General features: G+C 45.4%; 1 protein-coding gene and 1 long non-coding RNA gene across 4 annotated transcripts in view; one reads left to right on the forward strand and one right to left on the reverse strand.

The window, feature by feature from the left end:
- LOC135204722 (gastrula zinc finger protein XlCGF8.2DB-like) overlaps positions 1 to 26,588 on the reverse strand; it is a 320,344-nt gene that overhangs the window by 127,706 nt on the left and 166,050 nt on the right. The window lies entirely within an intron of this gene.
- The window catches only part of LOC135204725 (uncharacterized), a 176,469-nt gene that overhangs the window by 58,252 nt on the left and 91,629 nt on the right, over positions 1 to 26,588 (forward strand). For both annotated transcript variants that reach the window (XR_010312311.1, XR_010312310.1), the window contains exon 2: positions 26,203 to 26,298. This is a non-coding gene — a long non-coding RNA (uncharacterized LOC135204725). The remainder of the gene's footprint in view (positions 1 to 26,202; positions 26,299 to 26,588) is intronic.

Raw genomic sequence — 26,588 nt, forward strand, 5'->3', positions numbered from 1 at the left:
CTTCTTACTTTACAGAACTACAAATTCATATTGCAATTTGAAGATAAAGGAATATAGCTCCAAAAGCGAGCTATTAGAAGGTAAGAAGTGAATTAGTGTTTCCCCATTGCAATGGAGGGTGCGTCTGATCGGCTTCATCTCGCTCCCAGACCTAGACCTCTTCCAAGCTCACAGGCCCAGAGGAGAAGGAATGTCGAGAGGCTTACGGAGGTTATGGAGAATCCCCACCGATCAGGCGTCCCCTCGGCAGTGTCTGTAGAACGTCCCAGACTGCCAGGGATAGCCATTGGAAAGGCATCCTAAACAGTGTTTCCCCCTTATGGTTAAACCTCCTTACCCTCGGCGGATGAGGAGAAGGAAGATTCATCAACGAAGATTCTTATGAATATACAAGATAATCTTGTTTATGTTATGAATAAAGAAAGAGGAAAATTGGATGGTTATAGTATCATTACTAAAGCATAGCTTCATGTAGGCACCAGGTGCAAGTCAAGTGCCAGGTGCCTGCTTAGACGTCTACCTTGATGAAAGATCCTCCCAAACGCTCATGAAGGAATGCCATGGGGAAGGAACATAACCAAAGGCCATACCACGTTGAATACCGCTTCTCTTCCGATCAACGAAGTTCAGTAACGTGGGGTCTGGTCAGTACGTGGATAGGTGCCACAGGATAGAGCGGTGACGTCTCAGTCTCTCAATGATAGAATTCCTTCGCCTTTAGCGTAAGGAACAATAACCTATGAAAGGGATTAATCTCCTTCTGATCTTCTCGAATGGGAAGAAGTTTAGAAGACGAGGCTCCAATGAGGAAATACTTTCGAATTATAAAATTCTTACAGTATCCAGGATTTCCAGCTTCTTTGTGTTGGAAGATGGAAATTGAACAGGGTATCCTCTTGAGATTTGTCACGGGATCAGTTTTTCCTGACGGGCGCGAAATGTCGCACAGGCGGCTGTCGCCCTTGTCAGGATGTGTTTGAATCTGTGGGAAGTTTCTCTGGAAGAGAACCCAAGAACTTACTTCTCGTGAAAGAGAGACTAGTGGTCGCATAAGCGACTTCGTCTCTATCACATTGGTTTGATTTGGAGAGAAGTTTTTTTTGTAGGATCAGCCTTCACCTGCCAGGTACTCAAGATGTCGCACAGGCGAACGTAACCCTTGTCAGGATGAAGCTGGTTCTACTTTAAACCCTTTACCTTATGAAGAGAGGTGCTCTCCTCGGGTAACTCACTCTTTTCCCAACATTATGGGACAAGAGATGGAAGATATCAGACTAGGAAGTCAATGAGGGTGCAGGTCTTTCAGCTTACAAGACCTTAGCAACCCTTTTATTGCAAGAATTCGGAGAGTCTCTTGAGTTCTGCCACCCCTCCTTCTCCTAGTTCGTTACTTTTATTAGGATTATAAGTCATCCTCTTCTGTATATATGCAGCAAACCGATTTTCATAATGAGAACTTTGCAATTGTTTGGAATTGGACAAGACTTGTATGAGCTCGCATTATTTGATTAGAGGCTTTTTCAAGTAAAAGAAGCATAGATTACAGCATTATGTCCATGGATAGGAAGCTTGAATGATTCTCTTCGATCCTTATTTCTCATTAGGATCTCCTTCGTCTAGTACCAATTCGTTTTATTAACGAAAAGAACGAAGTTAGGAGATTTTACATTCTCTCTCGGCCTCAGCGAGGAAGGAATGTAGTAGAGAATTCACCTTAAGACTACGGTATGATCATGTCATATACATATACCGAAGTTGACTCTATGGTTGACAACTGAATTCCTAGTATCCTTACAAAAGTGTTCCTAGTTTAATTCTGTTTACCGCAATGTAAGAGAATTATAGAGGATTCTTTATGGCAGGAGTTATCTCAGGCTTTCGGGAAGCATATGTAGAAAGCATAATCGTATTAAAGAACGAAGATTGCTCAGGATAAGTTCGATACAAAGCATCCTAAGGAGTGAAGCAAGAAGAAGATCTAAATTGTGGGAAAGATGGGAAAATGAGGCACTTGTCCCCTAAAGGACTTAATCTCTGTATTAGCAAGATGTCATCTGCAGATTTTGTCATTATTATATTTATTGCTGATATTTTATTTTTTCATTATTTCTGCGATTACTATCAAGTTAAAGTTTTTTTTTTATATATACATTCAATTTATGTATTTAGCCCTCTGGACCAGACTACTGTAACCACCTAAGGTCTCTAGTGAAATTTAAGCTATATAATTTGTGCACTAACTGTTATAACTCTCAATGCATTTTTTTTTCTCACCAATATTATTACTATTACCAGTATTATGATTACTATCTTTTATGCTACCTCAACTATTTTGTGGATAAGTGCCGATTACTAATTTTTCCTATCATGTTGACTCATATATCTAGATTGTGTATGTTACTGTGTATTTTGTATGTTCATTGTATATGGCCCTGAACCGAAATAAAGGATATTACTATTATTATTATTATTATTATTATTATTATTATTATTCTTATTATTATTATAAGTCTGTTGGGAATCATTTTCTTCGTGGCAGAAGTTGTTTCCCTGATCTCAGGCTTTCGAGACGCATGTTTAGAAAGCATAATCGTTTCAAAGAACGAAGATTGCTCAGGATAAGTTTGATAAGTCTTTTGGGAATCATTCTCTTCGTGACAGAAATTGTTTCCCTGAATGGACTATATATTGTCCATAAAAGTTTTTCCTACTGAGAACGGAATAAACATAGAAGGCTCAATGCGGCAGAAGAGCCAGAAGCGCCAGCCTGGCGCAAATGCGCCAGAAGAGCCAGCCTGGCGCAATGCGCCAGAAGCGCCAGCCTGGCGCAAATGCGCCAGAAGCGCCAGCCTGGCGCAACGCGCCAGAAGCGCCACCCTGGCGCAATGAGCCAGAAGCGCCAGCCTGGCGGCAATAGCAATTAACGCCACCTGCGCAATTACGCTAAGAATGCCAGCCTGGCGCAATTGGCGCTATCCAAGATAATTTCTCGTTTTAGTGAGTTATTAACCTTAGAGTTCACTAGCCTCTTCGACAGAGGCGTAGTAACGGCAAGTTTTATTCCTGATTTCGTTCCCCTTCTAATCGAAAATGGGTTCGATCCCAAGGAACTATGAAATTATTTATTTTAAGCATTTAGGCCAATGCCACAGCTCTCTCATATCACAAAGAGAATCAAGAATCTCTTTTTTTCGCCCGGGTTCGCGTTGACAAAAGAGAACCTGTTCGGAAATCAGACACGGAACGTAACGATTCTTAAGAGATTCACTGCAATATGTTGCATGTCCGTGAGAAACTTCTCGATAGACGATAATAATTGTGAAATTATGTCTAGCATCTATTGGAGAGAGTTGTAAAAAACCTGAGAGAAGTCTTCTTCATAATCGCTTCACAAGGTGGAAGACGACCAGGCTTCCTATAGATTACTTCATTATTCTTGACCCAAGAGATGTAGCAATTTACGCCATCTTTAGTTTCCCCTAAATATAAATTCTTAACGGATGTTAAGATAAAGGGCATCAAAGGAAGAAAGGATGATACTTTATGCTTCATTTTTGGCCTTAGATATATTGGATTCACAGAGATCAAAACGTTCTTCTCACAGCATGTTTCGTAAGAAATTTCCCAAAGATTCTGGAGGTTCTATTAGAATCCACTATATAGACCTGTAAAACCTCTCCATTCTGAGTCGGTCTGCGTGCAGACTGACCAGAAGTAGACATGGTAAGAGGATTTTTTCAAGGTAAATGGCAAGGTCATGGTAAAGACATAGACTTGCTGCAGATCTTGCTGGTGGGAATAGGGAAGCTGTCCTCTTCCTATACCTCTGTGAACCACATACGGGGTGTTTTCTTCCCTTTCAGAGGGAAGAATCACCTTTGTCTATATCTTTTATCAACAACGCAGTATAAGGTTATATTCTGTCTCTGCAAGGAGAATTAGATATAGCAGAGAATTAAGATCTTCGGGATCTTATACGATACCTCTATACGATAAGAGTAGGATATCATGCACTGAGTATGGGATTCTTTTTGTTTGGAGTCCTCAGATTCCGTGTTATGACAAGATGGAACTGCTCCTCATAAAACTTCTTTCAGAAATTTTATGAGGGAATTCCTCGTTTCTCTCGGTCCTATACGACCAAGAAGAAAAGGGAATTTTTTGTGCATTGGAATCTCGCATCAGATTCTATGGGAACTTGGCAATGGGTTCTTGCCAGCATAATATGTCGGCAAAAAGAACTAAAACCCTCTGTTCCTCACTCAACGCTCCAGATAGAGTTTCGTTGTTCAGACAGGGTCCTTACGTTTTCATCTACAGAAGAAGAAATGGTGGAAACGTTTGCCTACAGAGTTTTTGGAATGTGATGAGGGCTCAAAATGCTGCCCAGTTAGTATTAAGAGGGATATATATAAAGAGCTAAGAAATCAGGGGTCCGCCCAATTTCTACTCTGAGTCTCCTTCGACTTCCAGGCTCCTTCCCTTCCTTCGGGCAAGGATAGGGAAGATTCTACAATGAGAAACCTCATCATGTAAGAAGAGATCTCGGTAGCAATAGAAGTAATCACGAAGGATCCTTTTCGGAATAAGACTCTTATCTCTCGTACTGTTAGATTTCATATCAATTATGGATGTAGTTGACTACTTCTCCTCCCCTTGCCGGAGAGGCCGAGAGCTCAAAGTGGAAGAAGGTCTTCCACCCTTCTCAAAGTCTCCTGATAAACTATTGTGGTTGTTTAGGACTTTCGGACAATGTAGCGCCAACTAGGCGCTAAATGCCATAACAGGCGTAAAAAACGCCAGAGGCAGACAGTCCCAAGAATCACTGTCATTGTCTGGTGAGGAGAAAGAGTGGGCCTCCAACCTGGCTTAGATTTGCAAGAGGAGAACAAATCGGACAGATAAGAGAGTTCGATGGGGACATCGACAGACATCTTCGAGACTCTAACAAGCTCGAAGCTCTAGCAAGTGGGGAGGGGGCAGCCAGGCTCCAGAGGCGAGGCTCCAGGCAGGCGCAAGGCGCCAGCCAAGAGCGAGGCGCCAGGCAGGCGCGAGGAGCCAGCCAGGCGCGAGGCACCAGACAAGCGCGAGGCGCCAGCCAGGCGCGAGGCGCAAGGCACCAGCCAGGCGCAAGGCGCCAGCCAGTCGCAAGACGCCAGCGAGGCGCCAGGCAGGCGCGAGGAGCCAACCAGGCAAGCGCGAGGCGCCAGCCAGGCTCTAGGCTTCATCCAGAAGAGATCCATTTCTAAGAAAGCCCTGGTCTTCTTTGAAACTATGTGATCACTAAAACACTTCATGAGTATCTTGATGATTCCTTCAAACAGCTGAGAATTAAAAGCGAATGAAGTGCGAGCTTTTTATGAATTCTTGTTCTTTCCATAACAATATGTCATTAAGTACATATTAGCTGTCCTTTACGGGAGATGCAACTCTGGGTTGACCTCCCATTATACGAAGGATGTCAAGTTGACCTACGAGAGATACGTCTCTCTGGGTTATACATGTCTACGGATAAGTTGCTGGGATAGGGAGTCGACACTGATCCTTAACTAGTGAGTTAAATCTTAATTTAACGGAATTTTATTATTTGGGTTGTTTGAAAGGAGTTTGGGGATAACTCTTTTTCAAGTTAAGCACGAACCCTTGTGTGAGGATCAGGTGATCGGGATCGGTGTTGTGCTCCTTAATTATGCCACTAGGCATAGGTGTTTTGTCATGTAAGTGGATAGGACCCCTTTGACAAATAACCATTAGATTCTGTCAAGTAAGTGGATAAGACCCCATTGACAGATCTACAAGAACTCTTAGCCATAGGTCACATCCTCGCTGAGGCTCTTTAGACAAAGCAGACTCCTAGCAATAGCTAGGAGGTCAACCCTTCGTCTAAACACATAGGAACCAAAGTTTTATTTATTTATTACCTACAACGTATGTTGTTTCCTGTGTATTCAGTAAATTAGCTGTCTCTTACCCTCCGCCAAAGGTGCCAATCAGCTAAGTATATATCTGACAGGTAAGTTGAATGCATAAAAATGTTATTGTCATGATACAATAAAGTTTTATGCATATTTACCTGGCAGATATATACGATTAATGGCCCACCCAGCCTCCCCTCAGGAGACAGGTGGAAGAGAAATTCTGTCTTAGAAAACGGGAATGGTTCCTATTCCCGCCACCCAGCGGCGGGGCAGTAGATCACCTGACCTACCTGTAGCGTGTGCCGCGAAATTCGAATTTCTATCGGGGACGACGGAGTCTATAGCTAAGTATATATCTGCTAGGTAAGTATGCATAAAACTTTATTGTATCATGACAATAACATTTTAAAAAATACTGGTCATGAGAGAACACATTTTACTGTTGTTTTCACGCCAATTAAAGATAAATATGCAAATCTCATATTATTATGAAATAAGACGAAAATAGCTAATGAAATCTGTGAATTTTATTGCATACATACCGAACAATTATACAGCTGTAGCTTTGCTACATGGCAGACAAAAGATTCAAACTTTCGTAGTGGTGCCGCCATCACTGATGTAGGTGATGTCATCTCCCACCAGTCGAGGGAGGAACAGGTACAACAGACCAGGTGTAGTCAGTTCATTCTCTGCCGGTTTCTGGTTAACTTCAGTGGTTGGTCCAGACATTTTCTCAATCACTGGATGGTTTTTGACTGTCGTATTTTGGTGAAGCACTCAACTTCGTGTTTTCGCTAATTGTTTGCTTTCATTTTAGTTAGCTTAACTGCATTTAGTTGTGGCATTCAGGCCATCATGTCAGATTGTAGCCCGTCAGGTGTTAGGTTTTGTGCCGGAGGGTGCAAGGTTAAGCCTATTTACGATCCACACTCAAAGTGCATTAAATGTAGAGGTATTGGGTCTGAGTGTACCCGTGAATCGTCTTGTGACAAATGTAAAGATTCTAGTGACAATCAGTGGAAGGGTTTTTCTAGCACATTCTCATAAACTAATAAAGGATAGGGCGAGGAAGGCAGCTCTAAGAGTGTAGCCTCTTCTGCATTGTCCGCAGATCCAGTTTGTCCTGTCTCTCCTGCTTCTCCTCCTCAAGCCATGTTTCAAATCTTGAGTCCTCCTTCTACTCCTTTACCAGCTTCCTGTGTAGTTTCTCCCTACGCTATTGCCAGCCTTGAATCTAGGTTCAACAAAAAATTTGATGTTCTTACTAGTACAGTTATGGAGTTAGGTTTGTTCCTGCACAATATACAAACACTCGGTCCTTCACATAAGGAATTACTTTCGGCGTAGCTGGAATTACGGCTGTTAAATTCTTGAACAAGGTGGTTAGGCAGTAACTACCGTGTGGCAGGCGGGTAGGCTAGCCTGCCTGGATGTAAACACACCACTTTGCTTTTGGCCGCCTTCCAATGGAGACGTGTGTTTGTGAGCTCTTCCTGACTGGTCGTTGTTCGTTTTTACCCGGTGGGATCTTTCTGGTTTATTTTTGTTTTTTAAACATTCAACTTACCTGTCAGATATATACTTAGCTTTAGACTCCGTCATCCCGACAGAAATTCAAATTTCGCGCCACACGCTACAGGTAGGTCAGGTGATCTACCGTCCTGCCGCTGGGTGGCAGGAATAGGAACCATTCCCGTTTTCTATCAGATTCTTTCTGTCGCTGGTACTGTCAACATTGTTGTTGGTACCTCCTGGCTGGAATTCTTTTTTCATCGCAATTGATCTTCTTGACCGACTTTTGGTGACGTACCTGGATCGTTGTATTGGCATACGCTATTGTGGACCGTTTCTTGGACTTGATTTTGGATTTTTCTAAGAATGTCTTACTCGAGTGTTGTTGTGAGGTGTGTGAATGAGGGCTGCAGGGTGAGAATGCCGAAAACTTCGGTAGATCCTCACACTGTATGCAGGCGTTGTAGAAAGTATGAATGTTCTTTTTGCTAACACCTGTAAAGAGTGCGAGAACCTGAGTGCAGAAGAATGGAAGAATCTTGCTTCTTATATGAAGAAGCTAGAAAGGGGTAGGCTGAGGAAAGCTTCCAAAAGCCGAAGTAGATCTAGGTCTAGCGAACTAGTTTCTAGCTTTCTAGCTTATCCCCATGATGCATTAATTAATCCTTCTCCCCCTATTTCTGCCCCTTCACCCATCTTAAATCCTACAGATTCAGCATCGGAAATTGCGGATCTGAAGGCTACCCTTCATAGAATGCAGGTCAAAATGGCGGCATTAGAAGGTAAGAGTGGTGAATTAACAGTGGACAGTGATGTGAGTGTCCCCAGTGTCTAGACCTCTTCCAAGCTCCCTGGCCCAGAGGAGAAGGAATGTCGAAAGCCGTACGAAGGTTGTAGAGGTTCCCCACCGGTCAGGCGTCCCTTCGGCAGGTTCTGTTACGCCTCAGACTGCCAGGGATCGCTATAGAAAAAACATCTTTCGCGAGTGCTTTACGTCGTCAGAGTCGCCTTCACCTAGAAGAGGGTGGATAGACGCGAATCTTTCTCGCCCCTTGAAGAGGAGCTGGAAAGCTACGGATCTTGACTCAAGTCCTGAACATTTTCCAGAAGATGCATATTCGGTAAAAAAGAGAACCTTTTTGACTCCAAGTACTGTAAGGGAGTCTCAGACGCCTTCCAGATCTCCCTCCCCATGTTCCGACAAAGACAGCGATGCGACGGCTGCTCAGATCCTACAAAAAATGCAGGAACAGATCTCCTCATTAGTTGGAGTTCTTTCCAAGAAACCTCGTAGGAAGGATAACCCTTCCTATTAAGAGGTCCCCGGCGCTCTCAGAGGTTCCTCCCTCTAAACGAGAGGTTCCTAAGATTGTTCCCTCTTCTCCCAAGCAACGAGCTCCTATAGATGAGTGGTTTTCTTCTGACCCAGAAGAACCATCTTGGCGAGAAGCGCCAGTTAGGACAGAAGCCCTTTCCAGGCAAGGAGAACTTTCCGGGAGAGAGGAGAGTAGAGAAGAGTTTTATAGGCGTAAGGCTCCTTCAAAACTAACACAAATGTCCAGGAACGAAGAACCTGCGAATCAAGTGGACGAGCTGAAGGACCTTTCCATGGATTTTTCCGAGCAAGTGGCACCTTCCAAAGGTGAGGAGCCTATTAGGCGCTCAGAACTGGTCAGACATACGGAATCTTCTACGATAACAGAACGTGCCAAACGCGAGTTTCCTTCCAAGTGCTCGGAAGATCATGGACGTTCCGAACTCTCCTTACCCGTGGAAGAACTTTCCATAAAACGCGCGGAACTATCCAGGCGCACGGAATCTTCCAAGCACGCGGAATCATCCAGGTGAGTGGAACATTCCGAACGTTCCAAACTTTCCAGGCACACGGAACCTTCCAGACGCGCAAAAGCTTCCAGACATGAATCGCCTTCCAGGCGCTCGGAACTTTCCAAGCATTCCACTCATGCGGAATTTTCCAAGCGCTCGGATCCTTCCGAACAAGCGGGAACTTCAAGGCGCAGATCGCCTTTAAGACGCTTGGGACTTTCCAAGCTGGAATCTTTTCCCGGAAGAGTGGAACAGTCCAAACGAGCGGAACTTTCCAGACGAGCGGATTTTTCCGCACAAGAGGAACTCTCCAAGCGTGAAGAACTTTCCACAAAAGCGGAACGTTTCAGACATGCGGAACCTTCCAGGCTAGAATCGCCTTCCAAGAGTTCTTCTCCTCGGAAGCGATCTTCCTCTTTGGGACTTCAGAAGGAAAGATCGGTGGTATCATGTAAGAGAATAGAAAGGACTTCCAGCTCTTTTACAAAAGAACGTAGAGAGTCTTTTTCCACCAGTCCTTCCCCGAATAGACGTTCTCCTAATTCAGAATATGTGCGACCTACAGAGGATTTGTCTGTTGCAAGAGATCGTTCTCCTTCAGCTGGGCTCGAGCTAGAGGATATCTCGGAAGACGAAGCTCCTGCTAATGAAGGACTGTCGAATTATAAGACTTTATCCGCACTTCTGCTCCAGGAATACGGAGAGTCGCTGAGCCCTGCCGCACCGCCTTCTCCTCGGTCTCTCTATTCGAGCAATAAGCCATATAAGTCCTCTTCTTTCTTGAAAATGAAACCGGCCATTCCAGTCTCTCGGTTCTTGGATGAACTCCAAGAAAGAATTAGGAAAGACTGTCTTCTGTATGCCTCCCGCCAGACTGACAGGTAGAAGAGGCATTTGGTACGAAACAGGAGAGAATATGGGTCTGTCTCTTCCTGCTTCTGCGGAGTCGGATTTCTCGAGTCTGGTAGACTCTTCCAGGAGACAAGCCTTATCCTCTGCACGATCTACTTGGAGCATGTCTGATTTGGATCATCTCCTCAAGGGACTCTTCCACGTGCTGGAAGTATTTAATTTCTTAGACTGGTCCCTTGGGGTAATTTCTAAGAAGTCTCAAGAATCGGAAAGTCTCAGCCCAGAAGTGCTTCATAGCATTCTGGCCTGTATTGATAAGGCAGTCCAGGATGGTTCTGGAGAAGTTTCTTCCATCTTTGGAGCAGGGATACTAAAAAAAGAGAGCAGTTTTTGGTTCTTTTCTGACCAAGGCTGTTTCTCCTTCTCAGAGAACTGCCTTGCTGTTCGCTCCTTTATCAGAACATATGTTCCCTTCTCAGTTAGTGAAGGAGATATCCCACTCACTTACTGAGAAGGCGACACAAGACCTTCTTGTCCAATCGGCAAAGAAGAACAGAACGGTTACGACGGCTGCTAAGAAAGTCTCACATCCGTTTCAACAGCCCTTTCGTGGAGGTCCCAAGACACGAACCCCCTTCAAAAGGAAGACTTCCGACAAGCGAGGAAGATCAGCCTTTCGTCCCTTTAAGAAGGGAAAATAACATGCAGAACCTCCAAACACTAGTGGGCGCCAGGCTACTGGAATACTCGGAAGCCTGGGCAAAGAGAGGAGCCGACCCTTGGTCGATGTCGGTTCTGAGGAAGAGATATCGCATCCCCTTCAGGGACAAACCTCCCCTGACTTCAACTCTTCGGTAACTGTCAGCTCGTTACAAAGACCCTGTGCTGAGAAACACGCTCCTTCAGATGGTAGAGGAAATGTGGAACAAGGGGGCCATCGAGCCGGTGCTAGATCCACACTCTCCGGGATTTTACAACCGCCTTTTTCTAGTCCTGAAGGCTTCCGGAGGGTGGAGACCGGTTCTAGATGTAAGTGCTCTGAACCGATTTGTAGAAAAGGAGAAGTTCCGCATGGAGACTTCTGCATCAGTGATGTCGGCCCTACGTCCAGGAGATTGGATGGTCTCCCTGGACTTACAAGACACCTACTTCCATGTTCCCATTCATCCCTCGTCAAAGAAGTACCTTCGTTTCGTAATGAAGGGGAAGATTTTTCAGTTCAGGGCCTTGTGTTTCGGCCTATCCACAGCTCCTCAGGTTTTTACGAACCTAATGAAGAATGTAGCGAAGTGGCTTCATTTAAGGGGAATAAAAATCTCCCTTTACTTAGACGACTGGCTAATCAGGGCCAGATCAGAGACACAGTGTTTGGAGGACCTAAAAACGACCTTAGACATGATTCGATCTCTAGGATTACTCGTAAACCTCGAGAAGTCTCAGATGATCCACAGCCAGAACCTGGTTTATCTGGGGATTCAGATGGATTCTCGGGGTTTTCGAGTTTTTCCTTCGCAGGAAAGGCTCATACGAGGCTTTATGAAAGTCTCAAACTTCTTAGGGAAGGAACAAAGTTCAGCAAGGGAATGGTTGAGCCTTCTAAGGACTCTTTCCTCGCTGGAACAGTTCTTTTCACTAGGGAGGCTTCAAATTCGCCCCCTGCAGTTCTTCTTAAAGAAAGTATGGAACTGGAAGACAGGGCAACTTTCGGACTCGTTCCATATACCTCTCGAAGTAAAGAATCACTTGAGATGGTGGTTAACCCCTCTCAAAAAGAATGAGGGGGGTGTCCTTATCCGTGCTGAACCCAAACCAAGTGTTGTATTCCGACGCTTCAGAAACGGGATGGGGTGCGACGCAAGGAACGAGAGAAGTGTCGGGCACCTGGACGAAGGAACAAGTGTCATGGCACATCAACTGCAAGGAATTGATAGCCATACACCTTGCCCTCAAGTGCTTCGAATCAATAGTCAGAGACGGGGTGGTCCAGGTCAACTCGGACAACACCACCGCTCTGGCATACATCCGAAAGCAAGGCGGGACTCATTCGTTCTCCCTCTTCGAACTGGCGAGGGATCTCTTGGTTTGGGCAAAGGAGAGAAACATCATCCTCCTCACGAGATTTGTCCAAGGAGAGAGGAACGTGAGAGCAGACAGACTGAGCAGGAGGAACCAGGTCCTTCCCACAGAGTGGACCCTCCACTCAGAGATCTGTCGAAGTCTTTGGGCTCTATGGGGGAGACCTCACATAGACCTGTTTGCCACGTTCCTCTCCAAAAGGATAGACATCTTCTGCTCTTCAGTAGAGGATCCGAGAGCATTCGCTGTCGACGCCCTTCTACTAGATTGGTCGGGCCTCGATGCATACGCCTTTCCCCCATTCAAGATTCTGGGTGAAGTAATCAGAAAATTTGTGGACTCAAAGGGGATGCGGATGACTCTAATAGCCCCATATTGGCCAGCTCAGGATTGGTTCACAGAGGTACTGGAATGGACGGTGGACTTCCCCAGATCTCTTCCAAACAGAGCAGATCTGTTCAGACAACCCCACTTCGAGAGAGGTATCATCAAACCTCCCACTCTCGCTCTGACTGCCTTTCGACTATCGAAAGACTCGTCAGAGCGAGAGGCTTTTCTCAAAAAGCTGCAAAGGCTATCGCTAGAGCCCGTAGACCTTCGACCATACGAGTCTATCAATCGAAGTGGGAAGTCTTTAGGAGATATTGTAAATCGAAGAAGCTGTCCTCCTCCAATACCTCTGTGAACAACATTGCAGATTTCCTTCTTTTCTTGAGGGAGGAATCGTATCTTTCCGTATCCACTATAAAGGGATACAGGAGTATGCTTTCAGCTGTTTTCAGGAACAGAGGCCTGGAAATAGCTGATAATAAGGATCTTCATGATCTGATCCGGTCTTTCGAGACTTCAAAAATCAATACTCCTAGAACCCTGAGCTGGAATCTGGACGTAGTCCTAAAATTTCTAACCTCGAAGAGGTTCGAACCTCCACATCTTGCCTCCTTCAGAGACATTACGAGAAAATGTTTATTCCTGTTGTCTCTCACTACAGCCAAAAGAACGAGCGAGATACACGCTCTTGATTCTAGGGTTGGTTTTAAAGGAGATGCTGCCATTTGTTCGTTCCAGACTTTATTTCTGGCGAAAAATGAAAATCCTTCAAATCCCTGGCCCAGGAGCTTTGAAGTAAAGGGCCTGTTGAACCTAGTAGGCAAAGAAATTGAGAGGTCCCTTTGCCCGGTCAGAGCCCTATTAAAATGTTTACCTGAGTAAAAGAAGCAGCTGGGAGGTTGTCAACAGGGTCTATGGTGTTCTGTAAAGGATCCTAAAAGACCCATGTCTAAGAACGCCTTAGCCTTCTTTGTAAGAAGTGTAATTACTGAGGCTCACAATGATTGCCCAGATGACTCCTTCAAACTTCTTAGAGTTAAAGCTCATGAAGTTCGAGCGGTTGCTACGTCTCTAGCCTTTCAAAGGGATATGTCGCTGAAGAATATTCTCGAAGCGACATATTGGAGATGCAATTCAGTTTTTGCATCTCATTACCTGAAGGACATCAGGGTAACTTATGAGAAGTGCTTCTCTCTCGGTCCGTTTGTGTCAGCGGATACGGTGCTGGGACTTGGAGCAAAGACTGATCTTTAATTATGTGTATGTACGTAAACCCTATAGTTAGAGATGTTCTTGGTTTTCGACTGTCAAAGGCACTAGTCGTCGCACAGGCGGCCGTTGCTTTTTTGTCAGAAGGAACTGAGAAATATCCGACAAATAAGGGTGTACAAATTTTTTTTGTACTTGTGTGTGTGCGTATTTTGTGGTGTTGAGTTTTCGGGTTGTTGTCAGGAGTTGGGGATACTCCTTACAATCTTTAGAACTAACACAGGTGTTAGGATCAGGTGGTCGGAATGTATGTTTTTGCTCCTCGTATATGCTTTTAAAGCAGGTGTATTGTCATATTAGTGGATTAGCACCCATTGACAAAGGCCATTTAGGCTCTGCCGAGTAAGTGGATAAGACCCCATTGGCAGACCCACAAGATCTCTTACCCATAGATCACTATCTCGCTGAGGCTCTTGAAGCGAAGCAGACTCCTGGGCAGTAGCCACGAAGTCTTCCGCTTAATCAGGTAGGAACCAAGGTTTATTTGTACCTACAACATATGTTGTTTACCTGTCTATTTCAGTATTTAGCTGTCTCTTACCCACCACCGAGGGTGCCAATCAGCTAAGTATATATCTGACAGTTAAGTTGAATGTATAAAAATGATATTGTTATGATACAATAAAGTTTTATACATACTTACCTGCAGATATATACGATTAATGGCCCACCCAGCCTCCCCGCAGGAGACAGGTGGTAGAGAGAAAGAATCTGATAGAAAACGGGAATGGTTCCTATTCCTGCCACCTAGCGGCAGGACGGTAGATCACCTGACCTACCTGTAGCGGGTGGCTCGAAATTTGAATTTCTGTCGGGACGACGGAGTCTAAAGCTAAGTATATATCTGCAGGTAAGTATGTATAAAGCTTTATTGTATCATAACAATATCATTTTTAAATAAATATGTATATGCACTGTTTGATATTAATATTAAATTCAATTAATATACAAACCCACTTTTTGTGATAGCCTTTATAGCTGCCTTTCTACTTTGTGTTAAGAGTCAGCAGCAAAAGTATGCCAACATATTATTTACATTCTTTCGCCCTTTAATGAGGACGAGATATGTATTTAACGTGAAGACGAGACATGTACTTAACGTGAGTGATATTGATCCTGTAATGAGACATGTATTCATCCGAAAATTACGCTTACGCTTGGGAATTACCGAGGGGAACTTCAGAGGTTTGTCCTTGTTTGGTTTTTATGGTAATTTCTCTTCTCCTTCATCCTTTCACTTACTATCGGACAAGGTAGAAGAGTGTTGGTGTTTGGGGGATCTCCTCTCACCTCGGAGGACGGTGTCCTTGGATGCGAGAGGAGTATCCTTATTACTTTGATAATTTTTTCTTTATTTTACAGACTAACAGTGGTGATTGTGTTTACAGCAGCGTTGGTTGGATAGCTCTTCATATTGCTTGTACCTGTGACTCGTAACATGTTGTGATACCGATCCTCAAGTGTGTGTACTGATCCCCTGCTGGTAATCATGTTCATTTACCACTACTACCCTGGAGTTACGTCACTGGAGGAAGCTTTCACTGCTGCCCTTAGATGTTTATCTATTCCTGTGGTAGGAGTCTGGCAGATTTTGGAGGTATCAAAGAGGAAGAGAGCTCATCAAGTGTCGTCATCCTCCTCATCGAGATCATCATATGTTCATGTCTCCACCCCTTCGACTTCTAAGGCTCTTTGCCGTAGAAGAGAAGGTGGTCTCCCTCCTAAGAAGTCTCGTCACAGGACTTCTAAGGGTCTGTCTCGCTCCAGTGAGACAGGTGGGTCTTCCGCTGGTCCTCCCATTCCTCCGGGAACGGGGCCCGTCTCTCCTTCCTCAGGGAAGAAGAAGACGGGGACCATGGAGGTACCAGCCACCGCTGGTACCTCCTCTCCCAGCTCCAGAGGTTTCACTTCCAGACCAGGAACCATCTCGGTCGCTCGCTCGGGAGCATCACCGAGTGTACAGTCACCTACTGGTGACCGTGCAACCAAGGTCCAGACTGCTGAGTACTCTCACCGTCAGGACCCAGGCACAGAGCGGAAGGGTGGTAAGAGTCGCTCAGTTGACTCTCGGTAGACCGGCGATCGCTCATGCAGCGATCATCTGGTACCCAGGGTTGACGTGACGTTCCCGCCGGACCATGCACGCAGAGACCAGGGGAGGCTGCCCATCCAGCCCTTTTGAGAGGTTCGGCCTCGACGAGGACTTGGACAAATTGGAGGACAGTATCGGCTGTCTCCTGAGACGACGGTCTCGTTCGCGCGACCGAACAGTCTTGGTGGTGGCAGACGCTTCGCCCGCCAGGCGAGAGTTTTGTAACCCTCCTCGAGGAAGCGTTCTCTCCACTGCTCCTCCGTCAGGTCCTCCTTCCCAGGTCGTTGTGGGGCCTGCTGCTTCGGCAGCTGCCACAGCCCCTTCCTGGATAGGAGAACCTTCCTGAGGAAGTTAGTGAAGAACATGAGGAAGGTGTCGTAATCATCTTCGTCATTGTCTTCTGTCGCCTCTTCCCCTCTGACTTCCAAGGCCCCCCAACCGAGGAAGAAGAAGGTGGCCTCTGCCCGCCCCCCCCCCCCCCCAAGAAGTCTCTCACAGGGACTTCTAAGGGTCTGTCTTGCTCCAGTGAGATAGGTGGGTCTTTCGCTGGTCCTCCCGTTCCTCCGGGAACAGGGCCCGTCTCTCCTTCCTCAGGGAAGAAGACAGGGACTGTGGAGGTACCAGCCACCGCTGGTACCTCCTCCCGGCTCCAGAGGTTCCACCTCCAGACCGGGAAACATCTCTGGTGCTCGCTTGTGAGCGTCACCGAGTGTACGGTCACCTACGTGTGACCGTGCAACCAAGGTCCAGACTGCTGAGTATGCTCACTGTTAGGACCCAGGCACGGAGGGGGAGGATGGTAAGAGTCGCTCAGGTGACTCTCGCCAGACTGGCGATTGCTCGCACAGCGATCGTCCGATACCCAGGGTTGACGTGACGTTCCCACCAGACTGTTCACGTGGTGAGGCTGGGAAGAGGTCCCCCCGGTCACCACTGGTACTGTGGCACGTCGAGAGGACAGTGCTCGCTCTCACTGCATTAGTGGACACTACCAGTCACCCGACCGTCGCTCCCACCGGGACCGGATGGCTAGCATGACTGGTAGCAGCTCGCCTGACGCCCAAGACCAATGCTACCATCCTCAGTCCAGCGCTTCTCTTCAAGGAGACTGCTGCTCCAGACCTGCAGCTCGATCGCCACCGTGGGTTGGTGATTGCCTACTGTCCTCCCAGCCTACTGGTTCTGCTGGTAGGCAGGGTAGGAGCGCTCGTAGCAGCTCCCCTGACGCACGAGACCGACACTATTGTCCTTATTCCAGTGCTTCTCTGCAAGGAGACTGCTGATCCAGACCTGCTGCTCGATCACCACCGTGGGTTGGCAATCACCTGCGGTCCTCCCAGCCTACTGGTTAAATGTAAGGATGCTTCAGTATCCGGACGATTTGATAGTCCAGGCTGACCCTCTAGAGAAATGTCTCCGGTCGAGGGAGATAGTTCTGTCTCTCTTTATTGAGTTGGGTATTCGTGTCAACTTCGACAAGTCCAATCTAATCCCTTGCCAGATCATGACTTATCTGGGGATTGTTTTGAATTCCCAGATTTTGAGGGCTTCTCCCTCTCAGAAACGGATAGACAGGCTTCTAAGTCTGGCTGAAGAATTTCTGTCCTCTGTAATGCAGCCAGTTTCTCTTTGGAGGACCCTCCTGTGCCATTTGTCATCCCTCATCCAACTGGTAGTCTCAGAATGAGGTCCCTTCAGTCGTCACTTTGCCTGTCATGGGATTTCATGTCCAAGGACACGATAGTCACCTCCTCTCCACAATGTCAGAAGAATCTCTGTTGGTGGATGCAAGTTCACTGCCTCAAGTCAGGGACATCTCTTCTTTCAGTTCTGCCGGACCTAATGTTTTGATCAGACACCTTGGATCAAGGTTGGGGTGCGCACCTAGGCTCTGAAGCTGTCAGAGGAAGAGAGGATCATGTCAATAAATTGTAGGGCACTAAGGGCAGTGTACCTAGGCCTTCTTTCATTTCTGGCTCAACTGTTGGAGTCTGTTGTAGCGATCTTCGTCGACAACACCACAGCAGTCTCGTACTTGAGAAACCAAGGTGGCACACAGTCAGACCTTCTCACTGAAGAAGCCCGATCAATCCTGTGTTGGGCAGAAGACAGGAGGATTACGTTGGTCCCTCAGTTTATCCTGGGCCATCACAACGTCTTAACAGACGCATTGTCGAGACCGAACCAAGTTCAAGGGTCAGAATGGACACTATGCCAGGAAGTCTTCAACAGCCTCAGAAAGAAGTGGCCTGTCATAGTCGATCTGTTTGACACCTCACTGAATTTTTGGTGCCAGATCTTCTTACCCCCTTTCCAGACTTCTCAGAGTGCCAGGACAGATGCTCTTTTGCAGGACTGGGAGGGCAGTCCTCCACAAAGTGAGGGCAACCAAGCATCTGGATCTCACCTTGATTGCCCCCTTCTGGCCACAGAAGGAGTGGTTTCCCGACCTACTGGAAGCGCTGGTGGAGCCTCCCATTCGTCTGACAGAGAGACCAGATCTTCTCAGACAACCTCATTTTCATCGGTTCCATCAGAGGCTCCACATGCTTCATCTTCATGCCTGGAGACTGTCAGGAGATTCTCCAAGCACGAAGGGTTTTCCTCCAGAGTGGCTCGACAGTTGGCTCTTGCCAGACGGCAGTCAACTAGAGTAAATTATCAGGGTAAAAAATGGTCGGTTTTCAGACATTGGTGTAGGTCTCAAGGGCATTCAATTTCAAGAACTTCCTTACCAAATATAGCAGAGATTTTAGTTCATTTATATCATGACAGGGGCCTGTCACCTTCGTGCATTGAGGGTTATAGGTCAATGCTTTCGTATGTTTTTTAAGGCGAGGCTCCCTGAAATCTCTTCTTATGTCATTAGAGACTCAATTCGATCTTTTTCCCATCTCAACCCAGTCCGCAGTGTTCTCCTCCAACACGGGACGTTAATAAAGTCCTTCAAGCCTTAAGGTTCCCTCTGCCTCTGAATATGGCCGATTTTAGGGACCTCTCTTCTAAGACATTTTTCCTTGTCTTGCTGGCAACAGCCAAGAGGGTGCATGAATTGCAAGCACTATTTTCTGGTTGCCAGATCTGGACAAGACATGATTTTGTCATACCTTCCTGAATTTGTCGCAAAGACTGAATCGTCTGATAATCCCATTCCCGGTCTTTTCGTTCTGAAGTCACTGGTCGACTTTGTCAGTAATTTGTTTGAGGAATTAGTTCTTTGCCCTGTTAGGGTGTTCTCATGCTATTTACATCGCATGAAGGACATTCAGGGTCATCCCCATCATCTGTTTGTTTCACCCTGAAATATCAAAAGACCTATGTCAAAGAATAGTGTATCCTTTATCCTCGGAGATCTTATTGTTAAAACTGGTGGTTCAGCTGCCTGTGACCAGCGCTGAGAGCACACAGTATTAGAGCAGTTGCTACATCAGTAGCTTTTATGAAGAATGTCTCTGTCGCCAAGGTGCTTGAGGCAGCGACTTGGCGTTTTAATTCTGTTTTTGCCTCTTTTTACTTGAGGGATATATCTTTAGTTCTAGGTGACCTTTGTTCTTTGGGCCCGTTGGTGATGGCAGGACAGGTTGTCAGACAAGAGAATTAGGTAGTCTTCCTGTTTTACGTTTGGTTGCTACCTGTATCTTATTTCTGTTGTATATGTATTTTTTGTTTTTGCATTATAACTTTTGGGGCAGTTTTTGGTTTAGTTATAATGGGAATTAGGCAGTTTGGTATTTATACGTGTTGTTGATGACATAAGAACTGGCTGCTTGACAACTCGCACTGCTTCCATTGTCAGTCTGACATTGGACCAGCCACTGGGTTGTTGGCACTGGCGACTAAGCCTCTCCCAAAGTCGATGCTGACTTAGGACTAGCCACTGGTTCATCTGTCCTGACGACTCATGCTTCTTCCATTGTCTTTTTGGACAGGGAATTAGTCGGTGGATCGTCTGCTGTCATCTGGTGACTTGTTCACCATTTACTTTTTGTCTCACCTATTTTCTCTGAGTTAGACACTCACACGAGATCAGGGATATTTAGTAGCTCTGAGTTTCTTGTTGATGAAATCGGTTGCGTTTATACACCCTCTGATGATTGTGTAACGTGAGACCAGTTTGGACTGTCAGGCACTCATCCTCCAGGACTGAGTCGCCTTTTGCTCTGCACTCGTTTCTCTTGGCACCAGAAAGCTTGAGCCAGCAGTTGCTCATGAGCCGACATCACTGCTGGTGATGTTGGGTTGTATTGATGAACCCCCAATGTTCGCTTAGCTTTGAATCGCCCAGGCAGTGCAGACACTCATCCTTCAGGAAAGAGTTGCCAATACCCACTCCTCTCTCTTGGCGCCAGACATTCGTGAGAGAGCAGGTGTCGTTGGTGGTGTTAGTGCTTGATGAAGTCATCAGGGTGCAGCCTTGCTGCCCTCGATGTCGTCTGACTTGTCACCTGGTTGGTCACCTGACTTTTGTACAGATGGACTGACTATGCACTTACTCCTTGTCCTTTACTACCACAGTTTGGCGGCATTATGGTAGGAGACTATGAGTTCTTGGTATCTTAAGCTTTGGGTCGAGTTTTTAACTCGGCATATAATATATATTTCTTTGTTGTTTTATGTCCCGTTATTAACTTTTCTTTTTCTTACTTTTCCATTCATTGGAATAGGTTGGTTCCTCCTATTCTGCCCAAAAGGGAAATTTTATTCAGATTCCCTCCTCCTTTTCAATGTGGTTAATCGGGCTATATAAATTATATTAAGATAATGTTTATTAATAAGGAATTTTTATAATAAAATTAATAATAATACTTACCTGTATAATTTATCTAGTCCCACCCATCCTACCCCACGATCTGCCTATCACAACTGATTTTCAAGGGAAGGTTTTCTAACTGTCAACGGCAGTGTTGCCAACTGGCAGACAGAATAGGAGGTAACAGGGTTGCCAATGTGGTAAATTTTGGTGTGGTTTTTGGGGATTTAGGGCTAGATAAATTATACAGGTAAGTATTATTAATATTAATTTTAGTATAAAAATTTCATGTTCATGTGACTAGGACCGCTCCTGCCCTAACTGGCCTGGTGATGGTTGTTCTTCCTGTAGAAAATGTCAGAGAGGTGTTTGAGGAAGAAGTCCTGTGAGAAGAACACTTTCTTCAAACTTATCCTCGCCTGTGTCTTGTGTTGCCTTTTCCCCTTCTTCCAAGGCTCATCGGTCAAGGAAGAAGAAGGCTGCTTCTCCCCCCTTAAAAAGTTACTTCGTCGGGCTTCTAAGGGGTTACCTCCTTTCGGGGAGGCAGTGGGTTCTCTTGTCAGCTCTTAATGGCATTCAAGCTCAGGAACAGAATCACATACCTCACAGGGTCTTGCGTTTTTGGGAGCCATAGTTCTTAGAGATGATTATTGCTCATGGCTTGACTTGCCCACTGAGCCAGGACCCTGGTTGTATTCATGTGATCAGGTTGGTTAAGCTCAGCTCACTTGTCTTGGCTTGGCTTATGTCACACCAGGCCCCTGGTCGCTTTCGCCTGATCAGCTTGGCGGGCTCGGCTTGTTCACTGCCTAGTTCCAAATCACAAATCATGTTTACGTGATCTGCTCGGCTCACTCAACTTGGCTCAACCTGCTTGGATAAGGCAAATCGAGTACTCAGCTCTGTTTAAGAGAACTTTCCGCTTTCCTCAGGTTGGTGCTTTGCCATGGCATGAGTACCCTCCTTCCTGTGCTGTTGTCATCACAGGTTGATGATCGCCCATGGTCTACCTCTTTTGCTGGTTCTTCTAGCAGGAAAGGTAGGAATGCATTTTCTCCATACCTCTTCTCTTGACTCTCTCGGTTGTTCTGAGAGGTGTAAGGCGGACAGAGAGAATTCAGATGAGTTTGTCTCTTCTTTTGAATTTGGCTACAAGGTTTGTCATCCCAAGGTCAATCCTTGAGTAGTCAAGGAAAGTTTCCTTGGGTCCTGTTGAATCTCCTTTCAAGGAGAGAAGATCAGGAGTTTCACACCCCAGAAAACTTGGGAGTGTTTTCTTTGGGATACGAATATCCTCGACTTTTAATCACCAGAGATCTTTGTGCACATTGATTTTGGGGGATAGGACTGTAGCTTCCCCTGTGAATAATCCTCACTGCTCGAGGCCCTTTCTCTTTCAGGAGAGACAAGGTTTTCTTAGGGTCACTGCATTCCTTGTTTGTGAGGGTGTTCTCGACTAGATGAATACCTATCCTCCGAACAAGGAGTTCATTCAGTTTTGAGACGCCCAGTCAAGCTCTATTCCCCTCTGCTGCCATGACAGGAGCGATTCTTTTTTACCTCGGAGAGGTCCTGTGCTGACTGCAGATTGCCCTGTCTGCTTTGCCCGGACTCAGGTCTCAGTCTGTTTCTCTTTGTCATGAAGGGTATCTTCTCTTGCAACATAAGACAGTGTGCCTGGATGATACTGCAATGGTTTCCCTCCAGGCAGTCTCCTATGATATCTCCTATGATATCTGTGACCCCAGGTGGGGTTGGGGTGGGGGTGTTTCTTCCCTACCCAGCAATAGCCAGCAACCTGTGGGCAATTCTGGTGCTAAGAAAAGGGACATTGTCCTAATTCAGATCTCTAGTTTTGTAAGTCCCAAAGTCCTGCTCGACCCTTACGAATGACAAGGAATGTGCCAGGGCATCTGCCTTGTCCTCCGGGCAATGGCCAAGCCCTCAGGTCTCTGTATTTGCTTGGCCCGATCTTAGGTTCGGACCAGCTCCTCCTTGATCTTTAAGAAGTCTCAGGCTTTTAAGGACAATCATGGAAATAGCCTGCCTTCTTCTCTCTTAACAGGTGTTTTGCTGCTGGTGCTTGGAAGAAGGGTTGTCTGTCGAGTCTGGACTTCATAATACAACATAGCTGAGACCAGGTAGTAGGTATCCTTCCTTCAAGAGAAGCACCTGCTATCTTCTGGGTTTCGACCATCTTCCATCGAACTTCTGTGCCACATCTTCTCCCATGTTCTCATTTTGGAAATAGTCGGTTCAGCTAAGAGCTAGTCGTCTTCGGTGTCCTGTTATGGCCAGAGAAGACTCCCCTTGGGACACCTTTGCCTTCACTCTCTTCATTGTAGAATGAAGGAGGTCTGCTTCCAGTCCTTAATCCTTTTTCCTCTCTCAAATGATGTGGAAGGAATTAGGCTGGTGCTCGATCAACAGGACCTTTTGGCCTGCATATTCTCCTTGTGACATGCTTCTATTATCAGATGCATTGACCGAGTAAGATAGGCTCATACCTGTAGGACTGTTGTTTTCAAGATGTGCTATCAGATGATAAGAACCTTCTTATAACATCCTGAAATTCAAGGTAGCCTTTGGGGCCTCCCAAGAGTTTCAGGATTTGGTTTTGAGGCACCCAGTGGTGTTGTTGAGGAACACCACCACAGTATGTAGTGGCATTTATCACCAAATAGGAGGAGTCTCATTTCACTCTTGTTTCAGTTAACATGCAGGTGTTCGAGTGTAACTGTAGTGCACTTGATAGCTTTATCAGCCAAACACATTTCTGGATAAAATGTATTGGCAGCAACTCAGTCTCTAGATTCGAGTGATAGGGTATAGTGCTTCTTTCCTCAATCCTTCACTGAGAGATTGCTCGTCATAGTATTGTTTCTCCTCCGTCGAGATTTAAGTACTGATGAGAAACTTCTCTCTGTCTTACCATCACAGGGAACTACCTCAGGTCTCTGGTTTGTATTTGACTCTCATTTAGGGTTCCTGTCTCATGCTCCGCACACTCTCTTGCAAAAATCATCAGACAGATATCTGTCTTGGAAGACTCCCCATCATCTTTTTGTTCACTGTGGGTCTTCTGCTCCATTGCACCTGACCCATGGACCACTAGAATGACTCAGGATGACTTTTTGGGGACAAACTTGCCAGTTTTTGTCTTCTCTCCATATTTTTCTAATTTGCAAGGTGTTCAACAGACACTGCTCACCCCAAATTAAAACTGAATGACGGAAGACTATGCCTTTCACCCAACCTGGCTCTGCTTCTTAGGTACTGAGAGGAGTTCTTCCCTGACCCAACCTTCAGTGTCAGCAACACAAGAGGGGTTCCTCAGGTAGTACATTCCGTGTCTTCACGACTAAAGACTATCCAGTTTCCCTTGCAAGCATAGGCTTTCTCGTTGAGCTGTGGTGGGATCACAAGCTTTAAAAAACAAAAGTGGGTACCCCCCCCCCATCCCCCCCCCCCATAAACCTAATCAATACAGCTGCCAAACTCACGTCAATCACACTTTCCTTTTTACGCTTCAGAATACAGCAGGACAATTGAACTATACCTACACACAGAACAAAAGAAAAAAAAAAAAGCACATGTACCTACCCAACTCCAGATACTCCAGGGCTATCCTGTGCTGTCTGCTGGTCGAGGTCACTGGAACACTAACAACCACAAGACAAAAACCAAGAACCACAACACCACAACCAAAAACCACAACTATACAACACAACAACAAAAAAGGGACACAACCACAACCCAAGACCACTGCACAAATAATCACCACAACACAAAAAAACCAACAACACAAAAAGGCAACACACACACACCCACTAACAACATCAAGGAATCACAACAGCCCCCCAGCAACAACAACCCTCAACAACTCACAACCACACCAAGAAACCACAACAGCCACCCCCCCTCTCCCCAACAACAACAACAACCCTCAACCACAACAATCACATTCAACCCTCAGGAACTCAAAAGCACAACAAATCCAGCAATACAGGCACAACCACTCCTAAGCAAACAACACCAAACTAACAACAAATCAATCAAACAAATCAATAACACACAAAACTCAACAGACTTCCAGTGCCTTCAATACACTGCTCCTGACACTACTAACTGTCACCAGCTCTCACCAAAGACTGACCAAAAACACTCACTCAAAACACACAACTCTGATCTCTAACAGCAGACAACCCAGAACTCACCAACAGCCAATACAGTCATTAACCATCCAACCACCAATTACTCTCTCTCTCTCTCTCTCTCTCTCTCTCTCTCTCTCTCTCTCTCTCTCTCTCTCTCTCTCTCTTTCTTTCTCACACACACACACACACACACACACACACACACAGACGTTGTCAAATGGAACTCCATAACTCCTCCATAGAGCAGGAACAGAAATAGCTGGATAATTCTTTCAGTTCTCCATAACATCCCAGGGATTGGAGCCATCTTTGTTGGTTGGTGTCGTTGGTGGTTCTTTTTCTTTGGTCAGAGCTGCCAGAGTTGCTTCTCTCCTATTCACTTCTGAAAGACGTAGGTCTACATTCGTCCTAGTCTTTCACCTGAAAGCAGTAATGTTTCTCCTAAGTCGATATTCAACTGCTGATGAAAAACTTCTCTCTGTCTTGCTATTACAGGGACCTCGAGTCTCTTGTTAGCATTTGACTCATTTAGAGTTCCTGTCTCCCAAGACGGCATCTCGTCCTGCAACAGCATTGGTGAAGAAGATAGGTGATTTGCATGGATCTTCTTCAATATCACGGTGACTTTTCACTAGTATTATTGACTCACACAAGGAAGAAGTGTCTAAGGACACATCTTTCTACTGGTTTTGTGAGACAATCGGGAGGAGGTTCTCTGCAGCTGGTAACAATGTCACCTCTATGCTCCTCAAGAGAAATCATAAAACCAGTGGCTTAGTCCATCCCTCGCATTCTGGAGGAATCTGTCGGTCTGGTTACAGAAATGTGGTCTCATCGGACCACATTTATGGTCATCTACATTCAGGTATTGCCCACAAATCCTTGGAACCTTTTTTCCTTAGACGTGGTGGCTGGTCAACAAGTTGTTTTCTTACCCAGCTCAATGAGGGTCAGATATTTTGAAAAAATGGTCTGGTTAAACAACTAAATTGTAAGTAAGTGTTGTGAATAAATAAGTTTTGGTCTTGTAGTTCATTGGAACTAAACCTAGAATGGTATTATATCTCTCCATGATTTATGTACTATATTACATTGCAGAATTATTGTATTTTCTTTTTTAAGTGGTGTACTGTATGTAAACCATTGCAAATAAAGCTTTACAGTAGTTCTGTAATACATTGAAATGTTTAAGTGAAAGTAGCATATTTTAAAATGACATGTTTTTAGTTTATAGTGATGTGGAATTACCCACACAGACAGGAATGGGACGAATCACATTTTTTCACACATGTTTTGCCCTGCATTAGTCTAACATTTGAGTTTAAGCTTTAAGTGCTTAGTGTACAATCTCATTGGTACTGTATTGTGTATAGAAAACTTCTTCGTGCTAATGGAGATCACATCTCTTTGTCACAGATAACCTGTACTATTGTTACGGATGATCGCTGATAATCTGCTACAGAACAGGTTTTCTTCAGTATCCTGTAAATTTTCCTCAGTAACATATTCTAGGTAAGTGATATAAAAGTGAAGTCATTACAGTAAGAGAGAATGTCCATGAATTATATGTAGTATTTAATGTAAGCTATATAGAACCTTTAGTCACTTAATGACATAAATGATTGTTCAAAACCCAGTCTGTTAGTTATTCATAATGCACTGACTGAGATTTGTTCCTACACAATATACAAACTTGATGTTCTTTACAATAGGAATTACTAACAGTGAAGCTGGCACACGGCTGATAAAATTCTTGAAGAAGGTGGTTTGGCAGTAACTACCGTCCAGTAGGCAGGGAGACC

This window comes from Macrobrachium nipponense, chromosome 47 (genome assembly GCF_015104395.2).
Source record: "Macrobrachium nipponense isolate FS-2020 chromosome 47, ASM1510439v2, whole genome shotgun sequence".
NCBI lineage: Eukaryota > Metazoa > Arthropoda > Malacostraca > Decapoda > Palaemonidae > Macrobrachium > Macrobrachium nipponense.